This window comes from Mastigoproctus giganteus, chromosome 9, assembly GCF_048544385.1.
Source record: "Mastigoproctus giganteus isolate SK-2022 chromosome 9, ASM4854438v1, whole genome shotgun sequence".
Classification (NCBI taxonomy): domain Eukaryota; kingdom Metazoa; phylum Arthropoda; class Arachnida; order Uropygi; family Thelyphonidae; genus Mastigoproctus; species Mastigoproctus giganteus.
Window position 1 is genome coordinate 42909648 of NC_143583.1, and position 15731 is coordinate 42925378.

The 15731-nt window shown below is 39.8% G+C and overlaps 1 protein-coding gene across 3 annotated transcripts in view; it reads left to right on the forward strand.

Annotated features, from left to right (window-relative positions):
• The window catches only part of cnc (NFE2 like bZIP transcription factor cap-n-collar), a 405472-nt gene that overhangs the window by 121746 nt on the left and 267995 nt on the right, over window positions 1-15731 (forward strand). The window lies entirely within an intron of this gene.

A 15731-nucleotide genomic window follows, 5' to 3' on the forward strand; every position in this document is an offset into this window, starting at 1 on the left:
CCTGCCAACCTTTGTATCATCTGCAAACTTCGACATTAAGCCTGATATACCTTCATCAATATCATTGATAAATATACAAAACAACAGTGGACCTAACACCGAACCCTGTGGGACTCCACTAATAACATTAGTCCACGAAGAGCAGCACCCATTTATTACCACCCTCTGTCTTCTCCCACTTAACCATCCTTTTATCCATTGTAGCAACTTACCCTTAATACCATTCTGCTCCAATTTGTACAATAGTCTTCCATGCGCAACAGTGTCAAAAGCTTTCCTGAAATCCAAATATATGATATCAAAATTATTTTTTGCATCCAGTTCCTTTGTAACCACATCATAATATCCTATCAAATTTGTCAGACAAGACTTTCCCTTAACAAACCCATGATGTGTCTGAATTATTGCTGCAGTCTTGTCTAGATGATCCTGCAATGCATCTTTAACCAGCGACGCCATTATTTTACCCGGAACAGAAGTTAAACTAACTGGTCTGTAATTACTCGTGTCACCCTTCGATCCCCCTTTGTGAATTGGGGATACATTTGCACATCTCCAGTCCGTGGGAACCTCCCCTGAGTCCAAGGATGATCTCATAATTATGGCTAAGGGTTTGCTTAGTTGCTTTGCCGCCTCCTTTAATATAACTGGATAGATCCCATCCACCCCAGGTGCTTTTCTTACGTTTAACTTCAACAATTTCTCTTCCACTTTGCTCTCAGTTATTACAAGATCATTAAGCACCCTGCTACAATTTGATAACCTGCCATTTTCAAACCTTAATAACTCCTCATGTGTGAATGTAGATGAAAATACTCATTCAGTTTGTTTGCTATCTGAGCAGGATCATCAACAGTTGAACCATCGATGTCAAGTGGACCAATCAGATTCATCCCCTTCCTTTTAGAGTTTATATAAGTAAAGAAATCCTTTCTGTTTTTCTTAGCATCTTTTGCCAAGGATTTCTCGTAATCTGCCTTTGCCTGCCGAACCTCCTTTGTGACCTGATTACAGATTAACTTATATCTGCCATAGGCTTCTGAGTCGCTTGATAATTTATATGCATCCCATGCATTTTTCTTCTCTGTTACGAGTCTCATTAGTTCATTTGACAACCATTGAGGCCTAAACCTTGAACAATATTTCTTAATAGGTATGAATCTTTTAGTAGCTTCCACGATTAATTCCTTGAATGCTTCCCACTTAGAATTTACTGTTGGTAACATCGTCAGTTGATCCCACTGTACAGAATTTAAAAACTGTCGGAGACAACTGTACTCGCCTTTACGGAAGCAAAAACCCTTTCCTTTACCCCTGATGGTAATTAAATCTTTAAGTAAATCCCACGTCAGTACACTGTGATCACTGCCACCTAGTGGTTCTTTTATCTGCAAATTCCTAATACATGAATGATCACTGCTGATAACCAGATCAAGAGTATTACTTTCTCTGGTTGCCTCTCGAACATGCTGCTGCAGAAAACAATCATCCAGTAAATCCACAAAAGTCTGACTAGTGTGTGAGTGCCCAACCCACAAGTTCCAGTCAATATCTGGGAAGTTAAAATCCCCCATTATAAGACAATCCGATTTACTAGCCCACTCTATTTCTCTGTACAATTGTTCATTGTACTCATTCGAGTCATTAGGCCTATAACACACTCCTACTCTAATTTTTGCTTTCGCAGTGCTTATGTCACACAAAACTGACTCAACAGTGCACTGTTCATCTATATCAACTGGATGCACTTCTTTTGATTTTATGTTTTTCTTTATTAACAGCATAACACCTCCTCCCTTCCTATCCTGTCTATCCTTTCTGTACACATTGTACTCCCCAAATTCCAGTTCGGCATTCCTTATATCTGTGTGACACCACGTCTCTGATATCCCAACAATATCCGCCTTTGATGTCTTGACCAACACTTCAAATTCATCAAATTTATTTACTATACTTCTAGCATTGGTATACATGCAAGTATACATGCACCCAATCTTATTCTTAGTTACTCTAACACATTCCATATACCCACCTGTTTCACGATGACTGACATCCGTCCCTGAAACCCCCAACACCCCTCGCTCCAGGTCGCTACTTATTCTAATAGAAGTTGTGCAAGAATCACCTTCACCTCTGCCTACGGCTACTGTTAAACTATTAGTCCTTGTATCCTCCCAAGCTATCAGTTTTCCGACCCACCTAACACTGCCTCGATAGCATCAGCAAATATTCTTGCACCCTTTCTATTTAAGTGTATCCCATCCCTGTAGAAGCCATCTCTCCTGTTAACAAGTACAGTCCAGGCTGAAAAAAATTCTACCCCTTGAGCCTTGCACAATCTTTCCAGAGCCGAATTGATCGACAAGGCTCTCATCATATACTCTCTCCTATCGTGTCTGGGCAGAATTGCAGACACTTTCAAATTCAACCCTAATTTACGGCTTTTTTTCATCAGTGACCTGTACTTGTTAAGTAATTCTGCCGGTCTCCTACTCTTAATATCATTAGTGCCAACGTATACAACTATATCACCTTTTTTGCCCTTAAAAGATGATATCTTCTCTACAACGTCATCAACCTTTGCCCCTGGCAGACATACCCTGGTCCTGTTCCATCTACCCTTTCTACCATGGATGTTTCCCGTTTCCCTGACAATAGAGTCACCAAAAACTACTAGTTCCTTTGGGACCAGCGCAATCTGCCTTGGGGGTTTCCGCTGTGTTGCGTGATGACCAAGTGCAAGCTCTGGCGTTGATGTGGGCAGCTGAGAGCTGATGGGCCCCTCAATTTAGATTCAAATTTGTGTAGGATAAAAAAAAAAAAAAAAAACACTACATTTCGAAAATCTTTGTTGGCACACAGATTTAAATTTAAAATATCAATATTTATAATATTTAATTTGATATCCGACATGATTTTCTGATTACCAGGACTTCCATATCCGGCGAAGAGTTCGCTGAACAACGTAGTTCTGCATTGGTACTTCGATTTTAACATTGTAACTTTTGAAAATGTTGTTTCACAAAGCCAATTTGAGCCAAAATATGAAAATAATTTACAAATAATCATTTTCATAATAACGAACTCATTATTCTTAATTATACAAATCCACTTTTGGAATACAGATTCATCTTTAATTTTGCAATCATTTACTTGGCTTTGTAGTGAAATTATAAGTCAGTTTCAAAATATCTTCTCTTTATGGATAGAAGACGCAATATGCTCAGTATTTGTAGAATTATGAAGGTTGAAGTTAAACGGATCCTGCATAAAATGGAAAGCTGTCTTATACTCTTATACTTAAGAGTAGGAGACCGGCAGAATTACTTAACAAGCACAGGTCACTGTTTAAAAAAACCCCTGAATTAGGGTTGAATTTGAAAGTGTCTGCAATTCTGCCCAGACACGATAGGAGGGAGTATATGATGAGAGCCTTGTCGATCAATTCGGCCCTGGAAAGATTGTGCAAGGCTGAAGGGGTAGAATTTCTTTCAGCCTGGACTGTACTTGTTAACAGGAGAGACTGCTTCTACAGGGATGGGATGCACTTAAATAGAAAGGGTGCAAGATTATTTGCTGATGCTATCGAGGCAGTGTTAGGTGGGTCGGGAAAACTGCAACCTGGGGGGGGAGACAAAAGATTAATAGATTAACAGTAGCCACTGGCAGAGGTGAAAGTGATTCTTGCACTGCTTCTATTGGAATGAGCAGAAGCCTGAAAAACAAGATTCAGGATATTTCAGAGACTGCTGGGAGTCATTGCGGTACAAGTAAACAAATGGGTTGTGTTAGGGTAGCTAAGAATGGAAACAGGTACATGTATAGTTGCGTGTACCCCAATGATAGGAGTTTAGTAAATAAATTTGATGAATTTGAGATATTGCTCAAAACATCAAAGGCAGATATTGTTGGGATATCAGAGACGTGGTGTCACATGGATATAAGGAATGCCGAACTGGAATTTGGGGAGTACAACGTCTACAGAAAGAATAGACAGGATAGGAAGGGAGGAGGGGTTATGCTATTAGTTAAGAAACACATAAAATCCAAGCAAGTGAAGCCAGTCGACATCGCTGGACAGTGCAGTGTCAAGTCAGTTTGGTGTGACATAAGCATTGGGAGATCAAAATTGAGAGTAGGAGTGTGCTGTAGGCCTAATGACTCTGATGAGTATAATAAGAAACTGTACAGGGAAATAGTGGGCCAGTAAATCAGAGAGTCTTATAATGGGGGAATTTTATTTCCCAGATATTGACTGGAATTTGGTTGCTGGTCACTCACACACTAGCAAGGCTTTTGTGGATTTATTGGATGAGTGTTTTCTACATCAGCATGTTCGGGAGGCAACTAGAGGGAGTAATACTGTTGATTTGATTATCAGTAGTGATTCTTCATGCATTAAGAATCTGCAGATAAAGGAACCACTAGGTGGCAGTGATCACCGTGTGCTGAAGTGGGATTTACTCAAACAGGTAACTACCATTAGGGGTCAAGGGAAGGGTTATTGCTTCCGTAAAGGCGACTACGATGGACTGAGACAGTATTTAAATTCTATACAGTGGGACCAACTGATGATGTTGCCAACAGCAAATTCAAAATGGGAAGCATTCAAAGAACTTATCTTGGAAGCTACTAGGCTTTACATACCAACTAAGAAATATTGTTCAAAGTTTAGGCCTAAATGGATGTCAGATGAACTAATGAGACCTATGGCAGTGAAGAAAAATGCATGGGATACATACAAATTAACACATGACACAGAAGCCTATGATCGATACAAGTTGATCTGTAACCAAGTTACAAAGGAGGTTAGGCAGGCGAAGGCAGATTACGAGAAATCTTTGGCAAGGGATGCAAAGAAAAACAGCAAAGAGTTCTTTACTTATGTAAACTCTAAAAGGAAGGGGATGAATCAGATCGGTCCACTTGATATCGATGGGTCAACTGTTGATGATCCTGCTCAGGTAGCTAACAAACTAAATGAATATTTTGCATCGACATTCACACATGAGGAGTTATTTAGCGAGGGGAAAGCCAGAGGTGTATTCAACTCTAGCAGTAAGCTAGAGAATCTTGTAATAAGTGAGAGTAAAGTGGAGGAGAAATTGTTGAAGATAAACACAAGAAAGGCACCTGGGGTGGATGGGATCTATCCAGTTATATTAAAGGAGGCAGCAAAGGAAGTAAGCAAACCCTTAGCCATAATCATGAGAGCTTCCTTGGACTCAGGGGAGGTACCCATAAACTGGAGATGTGCAAATGTGACTCCAATTCACAAAGGAGGATCAAAGGCTGACACAAGTAATTATAGACTTGTGAGTTTAACTTCTGTTCCAGGAAAATTAATGGAGGCACTGGTTAAAGAAACACTGCATGATCATCTAGACAAGACTTCAGTTATAGCTCGGACACAGCATGGTTTTGTTAAGGGGAGGTCTTGCCTGACCAATTTGATTGGATACTATGATGCAGTCAGAAAAGAACTGGATGCAGGGAATAACTTTTATATTATATACTTGGATCTTAGAAAGGCTTTTGATACTGTTGGACATGGAAGACTGCTGCACAAATTGGAGCAGTGTGGCATTGGAGACAAATTGCTGCTATGGATAAAGGGGTGGTTGAGGGGGAGAAGACAGAGAGTGGTAATCAATTCACACTGCTCATTGTGGACTAATGTTATTAGTGGAGTCCCTCAAGGTTCAGTGTTGGGTATTATTATTGTTTTCTGTATTTATAGATGATATTGATGATGGTATATCAAGCTTAATGTCGAAGTTTGCAGACGATACAAAGGTTGACAGGGTTGTTAAGGACACTACTGACGCCATGCTGCGCAACAGGATCTGGAAAGGTTGAGCAGACGGGCTGAGAGGTGGCAAATGAAGTTTAACATTGACAAATATAAAGTACTACATATGGGGAAACAGCAACCCCAGAGCATCGTATCAACTCTGTGGTACTACACTGACAGTGGTAGAGAATGAAAGGGACCTTGGGGTGGTTGTGCAGGTAGATATGAAGTTCTCTGAGCAGTGCAGACGGGCTGCAAGAGTAGCTCATGGTGTATTGTCAATGATATATAGGAATTTTTCTAGCAGGGATAAGGAGGTGATTATTCCCTTGTATAAGGCAATGGTCAGGCCACACCTAGAGTACTGTATACAGTTCTGGAGGACTCATTTCAAGAAGGATGTATAGCTGCTGCAACGAGTACAGAGAAGGGCAACAAGATTAGTGAATGGAACAAAGGGGTGCTCTTACGAAGAAAGGCTTAAGTTTTGCAAATTACAGTGTCTGGAGACTAGGCACCAGCGAGGTGATCTGATAGAGGTGTATAAAGCTTTGAATGGTTTGAGCATGCTCAATGGTGATGGGATTCTTCCTCCTGCTCAGAATAATCACCTGAGAGGGCATAAATTCAAATTGAGGAAAGACAGATGTAGGATAGACGTGAGGAAATTTGCCTTTAGCCAGCGGGTGGGGTGGTTTGTTGGTGGATCAGACTTCCATCCCTTGTTGTGGAAGTTGATAGCCTAAATAAGTTTAAGGCTCAGCTGAACAGGTATTTCGAATGAACAGAGGGGTGAAGTGGAAGTGGTTTTTTTTTTTTTTTTTTTTTTGGCTGATGCTGCATAAGCTTGCTTTCTTGCATCAAATGCCTCTACTAATGCTAATGCTTTTCGATCCCTGTGAACCGATCCGGGAACTTTGTTAACAAATTTTGTAGCCAGTCCACGTAACATTTATTGTCGAAATCGTGTTTTTTTTCCGTATTCTCCAAGTTTTGGAAATACGTCATATTCTCTGAACTATGAAATGTGTTCTGACTCGAAATACATAGTTAAATATTGATTTATTTTTATCCCTTAAAATTACTCGAATAATCAAGGGAATATAATACATCATATTAAAAAAAAATTAATGTGGTACATGATACAGTTATTAAATGCAGAGTATAGGAAACTTATTATTGAGGATATACAGAAGCAGTAGTTTATTCCACATGGTGAAATCAGAACTATCGGTTCCCAGGGCCACTGTTTTTATATGCCGTAGTCTAGTAGTCAGGCGCACGGGTGCATAAGTACATGTGCCTTGAGTGACTGGGGTTCAAGCCCGTGACTGCTGAATACGGTGCTGTTTCTTGTATTCTGTCTATTTGTGAACTCCTCTGACCGTTTGGTCGTCCCGGAGTATAAACAGAAAATTTATTTATTTATTTATTTATATATGAAACCCCTCACCCCACAAAAACACACGAAAGGTATTTGAACCTGTGGTATTTAGTACTTTAAAATCACTTTTCGTTGTCCGAACGCCAGACTTCCAACTGCCTAGTTTATGCTATACATTGAGTATCATTTTGGTTTTGTTTAAAAAAAAATAAATAACGCCGTATTTTATCAGCAAAACATACCAATCAGAGTCATAAATTTAAGTTCAACGATAAATACGTGAGAACATCTTTTTACTATCAGCAGTGTCAATTAAGCAAGGGAACAAGCTCCTACAGCGTCAGGGGAGAAAAAAGAACTGCTACTTCATTTTCCCATCCCTTCCTCCAATTCCAACCCTTTTAAATTTCTTTAATGTACCTAATTTCTCAACTCCAGATGGAAGTTTGTTCCAACAATCATTTACTCTTTGGCTGAAAGGAAATTATTGAACCTTCATCCTGGGATGATCTGTTTATAGTTTAAATCTCTGTAACATCTGAGAAAGAGTAAACATACTTTTAAACATACGTGAAATCATACTTTACTCAACACATTTAAAGCATTAAACACTTCAACCAGTACTCATCGCAGATGTCTAGTTTCCAGATGCTGCAAATTGGAACATCTGGAAACTAGACAAATCTTTCTCGTAAGAGTGCCCTTTTGTGTCCATGACTAACCAACAGACCGACACTTCCTAAAATGTGGACTCCACAACTGTTATTTCACTACTCAAGATGTAGTGACATTGACACCAAAATAGAATAGATATTTAATTTTTACGCTACTGTTTTTAATCCGGAGAAATTACAACAAAACCCGGAGCACGAACATGACATACTTTAAGGGCTATACTAGACAAGCGCTTGAAGCGCGGCGTTGGCGACGCCTTCCAACACCCAGTTTTACAGGAAGCAGAGGGTAAAGGCATGCAAACTGGACGGGCACTTCGAACGCCGCGTAGGACGACATAAGCTGGCTTAAAACGCCTGCCAATGCGTTACAAGCGTGTACACCTTGGTGTTTGCCTAGCCCGAGGAGACATTCTCCCCGTACATGGGGTGGTTGGCCTTAATTGGTTTGTTTGTTATACTTTGGGGAAGACTATGTTTGACACAGGAGTTTATTTGTGAGGTGGCAAGGAGGCTTCCCTTGTACAACATGTCATTAAAAGTCTACTCCAGCAAAGAAATAAAGGCAAAGTGTTGTATTGAAATTGGAAAATAAATGTTTCTGAACTGGGATGAACTATGTAATGATGAGAAGAATCAGAAAGCTCAGTTCTGATTGCTAAGGTCATATTCTGAACTTTATATTTATTGTAAATATTCTATTTTAGGCACCTCTGTAGCCAGGTGGGCAGGAGCAGCAGTGCATAGCACACGCTTCTTGATCAAACCGGGGTTCAAGCCCGTGACCACCAAATACGAAGGATGTGGAAAGGTCAGGAAATGACCACCGCATATCCCCGGAGCAATATGACCTTAGTTGCTAATGCTCCTAATATCCCCGGAGCAATATGACCTTAGTTGCTAATGCTCCTATAAACCAAATAACAACTTCTATTTTAGTACTGTTTCATTAGTTAACAAAGTACAAGTTTGTTCACTTGCAGAGACAATTTATTGGTAGATTCTGGATTATCTGCTTACGGAATCACTAATGCACATAATTTAAGTTAATAAAGAACCTTATTTTAGAAAACAGGCCTTGTGCGTCGGGTTGCATTATATCACCAAAGTTTCTTGCAACAACCGACTAACTGGTTAAAATAAATTTATTAAAATAAAAATTATATATCCATAAGATAAAAGAGTTAAAATATATATAATAAAAGCATTAAAATACTGTACATAGTAGTTTTCGAAGCGAAGTGCCTCTTCATCAGCTAGTCTGTGTACTTCAGTATATATTGATGGTTACAATAGCACAAGTCAGTTGGGCATGATCATGTATCAAGAGTCTGTTGCCGGTAAAGCAGAATTGCGTACACGTGGAAATCGCCAGCGCTAATCGCACTACAACACTACATTCTACAACGGGGTGTATAAGTGTACCCCCCTCGTCCGATTCATAGTACTATTATTGGTGGCTATGTGTAGTGCTTCAAGCCAGGAGCGCTGGCGGTAATCACGTGAATAGTCGACGATTTCACTCTCTTACTACCTATTCCTATTACTCTCGTGTCGTTATGTTGACGATATTTTTGCAATTGTACCCCCAGAATCTGGACTGCTGCAATATCCCAATTCCCTGTCACCAGTAATTCAGTTTACAATTGGACTAGAGGTTGATAATACCCTTCTTTTTTTGGATGTGTTAGTCCAACGTGTGGATTTGCGTTTAGTAACTTCCGTTTTTAAGAAGCGAATGTGCACAAGCCAATTTACCAATTATGGCTCTGTGCACGCCCCTGATCATTTACGTAGCATTTCTCGTGTTTTATTCTCCCGCGCTTGGACGCACTCCAGTTCGACTGGTGACAGGCAATTGGAGATTTCTAAAATTAGGGCGGAGCTTTCAAAGTGCAGCTATCCACCTCATGTTTTAGATAGATGTGAGCTTCAGGCTCACAAATTTGTTACGAAATCTAACCCGTCTCGGGTCAATCTATTTATCTCTGCCACCTACATCCCCTATTATCTGGCCGTATCGGAACGTCTTGTTAGGATTTTGCGTCTCCATCATATGCGATGTGTGCAACCCCCGGGGAGGAAATTACAATCTATTATTTCTAAGGTGAAAACACCTGTTCCTCCTTTACAACGGAGTGGTTCCTTATACCGAATTACGTGTCTGGATTGTGGGGGTATTATGTAGGTGAGTTTGGTAGAAGATTGAAAGATCGGGTTTCTGAGCATGAGGTAGCTCTGTGAACCGCAGTCACTGAACATTATTGGGTTGAGCAATACAATCTTGATCCCCAACGGTATATTGAAATCGTCGACTATTGCCGTGATTACCGCCAGCGCCCATGGCTTGAAGCACTACACATAGCCACCAATAATATACAGTACTATGAATCGGACGAGGGGAGTACGCTTATACATCCTGTTGTAGAATGTACTTGTAGTACGCAGGCGATCTTCACTTGTACGCAATTCTGCTTTACCGACACCAGATACATGATCATGCCCAACTGACTTGTGCTATTGTAACCATCAATATATACTGAAATACACCATTCCCAGACTAGCTAATGAAGAGGCACTTCACTTCGAAATGCTACTATGTACAGTGTTTTAACCCTTTTATCTTATTGTATTTTAACGCTTTTATCTTATGTATATATCATTTTTATTTTAACCAGTTAGTCGGTCGTCACAAGAAACTTTGATGATGATTTTTTTACTTTGTAGTTGTTGGCGAATCAGCTTCTGTGGCCATAATGTACCTCCCAAGGTTTTTGCACTATTTTGTTCCAAGCCCGAGGTGGGATTCGAACCCGCGACCTTTAGGTTGCCAGGCAGGCACTTTACCCACCCGGCTAGCCAAGTCGGCCTTTAACGATAAAAGAACCTTATTATTATTAAATAAGATGAAAGCAGTAATCGGAAAACTGCTGAAGAATATACACTGCAACAGTACAACTAATGTCGGCGTTGGCAAATGAGAATTAAGTACGGTCTCTGTCTTACAAAACGAATTTTGTACCTTTCGTTTCAAACATAACTTCGGTGTCTTTCTTTTTTGAAAAGTATTGTGAAAGCAATGAAAGCACGCAGTAAGCCGCAAAGTATAGAGTCGTTGTCAGCGTGAATCAGGGAAAAAAAAAAAAATATATATAATAAATAAATAAATAAATAAATATATATATATATATATATATATATATATATATATAAGTAGGAGACCGGCGGAATTACTTAGCAAGTACAGGTCACTGTTGAAAAAAAGCCGTGAATTAGGGTTGAACTTGAAAGTGTCTGCAATTCTGCCCAGACACGATAGGAGGGAGTATATGATGAGAGCCTTGTCGATCAATTCGGCCCTGGAGGGATTGTGCAAGGCTCAAGGGGTAGAATTTTTTTCAGCCTGGACTGTACTTGTTAACAGGAGAGATTGCTTCTACAGGGATGGGATACACTTAAATAGAAAGGGTGCAAGAATTTTTGCTGATGCTGTCGAGGCAGTGTTAGGTGGGTCGGAAAACTGCTAGTTGGGGGGGATACAAGGACTAATAGATTAACAGTAGCCACTGGCAGAGGTGGAAGTGATTCTTGCACTGCTTCTATTGAAATGAGCAGAAGTCTGAAAAACAAGATGCAGGATATTTCAGAGACTGCTGGTAGTCATTGCGGTACAAGTAAACACATGGGTTGTGTTAGGGTAGCTAAGAATAGAAACAGGTGCATGTATACCTGCGTGTACACCAATGCTAGGAGTTTGGTAAATAAATTTGATGAATTTGAGGTATTGCTCAAAACATCAAAGGCAGATATTGTTGGGATATCAGAGACGTGGTGTCACACAGATATAAGTAATGCGGAACTGGAATTTGGGGAATACAATGTGTATAGAAAGGATAGACAGGACAGGAGGGGAGGAGGGGTTATGCTATTAATTAAGAAACACATAAAGTCCAAGGAAGTGAAGCCAGTCGACATCGATGGACAGGGCAGTGTCGAGTCAGTTTGGTGCGACATAAGCATAGGGAAATCAAAATTGAGAGTAGGAGTGTGCTATAGGCCTAATGACTCTGATGAGTATAATAAGATATTGTACAGGGAAATAGAGTGGGCCAGTAAATCTGAGAGTCTTATAATGGGGGACTTTAATTTCCCAGATATTGATTGGAATTTGTGGGTTGGTCACTCGCACACTAGCAAGGCTTTTGTGGATTTATTGGATGATTGTTTTCTACATCAGCATGTTCGTGAGGCAACAAGAGGGAGCAATACTCTTGATCTGATTATCAGTAGTGATTCTTCATGCATTAAGAACCTGCAGATAAATGAACCACTAGGTGGCAGTGATCACAGTGTGTTGAAGTGGGATTTACTCAAGGAGATAACTACCATCAGAGGTAAAGGGAAGGGTTTTTGTTTTCGTAAAGGCGACTATGATGGTCTGAGACAGTATTTAAATTCTATACAGTGGGACCAACTGATGATGTTACCAACAGCAAACTCAAAATGGGAAGCATTCAAGGAACTAATCTTGGAGGCTACCAGGCTTTACATACCAACTAAGAAATATTGTTCAAGGTTTAGGCCTAAATGGTTGTCAGATGAACTAATGAGACATGTGGCAGAGAAGAAAAATGCATGGGATACATACAAATTAATGGGTGACATGGAAGCCTATGATAGATATAAGTTGGTCTGTAACCAAGTCACAAAGGAGATTAGGCAGGCAAAGGCAGACTATGAAAAATCCTTGGCAAAGGATGCAAAGAAAAACAGAAAAGAGTTTTTTACATACTTGAACTCGAAAAGGAAAGGGATGAATCAGATTGGTCCACTGGATATTGATGGTTCAACAGTTGAGGATCCTGCTCAGGTGGCTAACAATCTAAACGAGTATTTTGCATCTACATTCACGCATGAGGAGTTATTCAGGAAGGAGAATGATGTAGGTAAAGTAAACATTGGCAGTGAGCTGGATGATTTTGTAATAACTGAGAGGAAAGTGGAGGAGAGATTGTTGAGGATAAACATAAAAAAGGCACCTGGGGTGGATGGGATCTATCCAGTTATATTAAAGGAGGCAGCAAAGGAAGTATGCAAACCCCTAGCCATAATTATGAGAGCTTCTTTGGACTCAGGGGAGGTGCCCATAGACTGGAGATGTGCAAATGTAACCCCAATTCACAAAGGAGGATCAAAGGCTGACACAAGTAATTATAGACCTGTTAGTTTAACTTCTGTTCCAGGTAAATTAATGGAGGCACTGGTTAAAGAAGCACTGCAGGATCATCTAGACAAGAATTCAGTTATAGCTCAGACGCAGCATGGTTTTGTTAAGGGCAGGTCTTGCCTGACCAATTTGATTGGATACTATGATGTAGTCACAAAAGAACTGGATGCAGGGAATAACTTTGATATTATATATTTGGATCTTAGAAAGGCTTTTGATACTGTTGCACATGGAAGACTGCTGCACAAATTGGAGCAGTGTGGCATTGGAGGCAAATTGCTGCTATGGATAAGGGGATGGTTGAGTGGCAGAAGACAGAGAGTGGTAATCAATGGACACTGCTCAACGTGGACTAATGTTATTAGTGGAGTTCCTCAAGGTTCAGTGTTGGGTCCGTTGTTGTTTTCGGTGTTTATGAATGATATTGATGATGGGATATCAAGTTTAATGTCCAAGTTTGCAGATGATACAAAGGTTGGCAGGGTCGTTAAGGACAATACTGACGCTATGCTGCTGCAACAGGATCTGGAAAGGTTGAACAGATGGGCTGAGAGGTGGCAAATGAGGTTTAACATCGACAAATGTAAAGTGCTGCATATGGGAAACAGTAACCCCAGAGCAACGTATCAACTCTGCGGTACTACACTGACAGTGGTGGAGAATGAAAAGGACCTGGGGGTAATTGTGCAGGCAGATATGAAGTTCTCTGAGCAGTGCAGACGAGCTGCAAGAGTAGCGCATGGTGTCTTGTCAATGATATACAGGAATTTTTCTAACAGGGATAAGGAGGTGATTATTCCCTTGTATAAGGCAATGGTAAGGCCACATCTTGAGTACTGTATACAGGTCTGGAGGCCTCATTTCAAGAAGGATGTAGAGCTGCTGGAACGGGTACAGAGAAGGGCAACAAGATTAGTAAATGGAACAAAGGGTTGCTCTTACGAAGAAAGGCTTAAGTTTTGCAAATTACAGAGTCTGGAGACTAGGCACCGGCGAGGTGATCTGATAGAGGTGTATAAGGCTTTGAATGGTTTGAGCATGCTCAATGCCAATGGGATTCTTCATCTTTCTCAGAATAATCACCTCAGAGGGCATAAATTCAAATTGAGGAAGGACGGATGTCGGATAAATGTGCGGAAATTTGCCTTTGGCCAGCGGGTGGTTGGTTGGTGGAACCGACTTCCATCACTTGTTGTTGAAGTTGATAGCCTAAACAAATTTAAAGCTCAACTGGACAGGTATTTCGAACGAACGGAGGGGTGAAATGGGAGTGGTGTGTTTTTTTTTTTTTTTTTTTTTTTGGCTGATGCTGAATAAGCTTGCTTTCTTGCATCATATGCCTCTGCTAATGCTAATGCTAATGCTAATATATATATGTATATACAGTATATAATAATAACAATAAAATGCACTGAACTGTTTCTTGGCATAAAAAACATGACCGAAAGAATTGCAACGGATTGTTTTTGAAAAACGAAAAGATTGTACTTCGTTTCTTCAATGCGTATTGCATCTACTAACACAAAATCGAGGAAATTCATCTATTGGAAGCCACGCTGGAAACGGGAAAAATTGGTGTAAAACTGATAACACTGCAATGCGCATTTGATAAAAAAAAAAAAAGTTTTTGCCTTATTGTAATTGTTTTTAGGGATCAATATCGATATAGCACCTTTTCTGGATGTATTTGATCATCTAACGAAATTTCAAGAAAATATTTTTATTGATAGCTGCGTTACAAACTTCGGAAACTGGTGTCTTCTCATGAATATTCGTAAAATTAAACACATCCTTCATTGGACGAAAAGTATTCCGTTACAGTGTGGGTAGTGGAGAATGTTTTCTGCTTCAAAAGGATGGAAAGTACTCGTCAATATTCCATCTGGAAATAATGTCGAGTGGTGGGAAGACAGTAACAACGGATGTTTTATTCAGAGAAGTTCCGTGCAGTGAAATCAAACAGGAAGTTACCAATTATGTTACCGAAAGTAATTCTGTAAAACACCGAGTCTTACAAATACCTTAATCTCTGAATAAGAATATCGGGTAGAAATAAAATAATTTTACAAACAAAGAAAACAACATTTCAGAAATATTTCAATTAGTGGGAGTTGGCCTGTTGGTACAGCATAGATGCAAGTATTGATTTCTGCATCACGGTATCAAATTTAGCGTTTTCTTCATTAATGAACATTAGTTCATCAAAACTCTGTATCGACATTCTGTAAAATAAAAAAAAATATATGTTCTCGGGAGACTTCCTAGGTGTTTCCAGCATAATATAAAACTTCTTTTTGTAACCTATTTGAATTTGCTGGATGAATCTACCATCATCGTTTTCTCTTTTCTATTCGCAATCAACACTACATAAATACGCAATACATCCAACTTGAACAACCCCAGGGGCTCACATCTGGTGAGTATGGGCTTGGCACACCCAGGGTCTTGAGTTGGGTATCGTCATTGTTCTTTCTTGGTGATTCCTTTCTACTTCTCTCTCTCTCTCTCTCTCTCAGGGCAACCCGGGATTTTTTTTTGGCTGGTGCGGCATAAGCCCTAGGCTTCCTTGCACCATATGGCTAATAATAATCATATAATAATATAATATAATAATAATATATATAATAAAATATAATAATAATAATAACATCC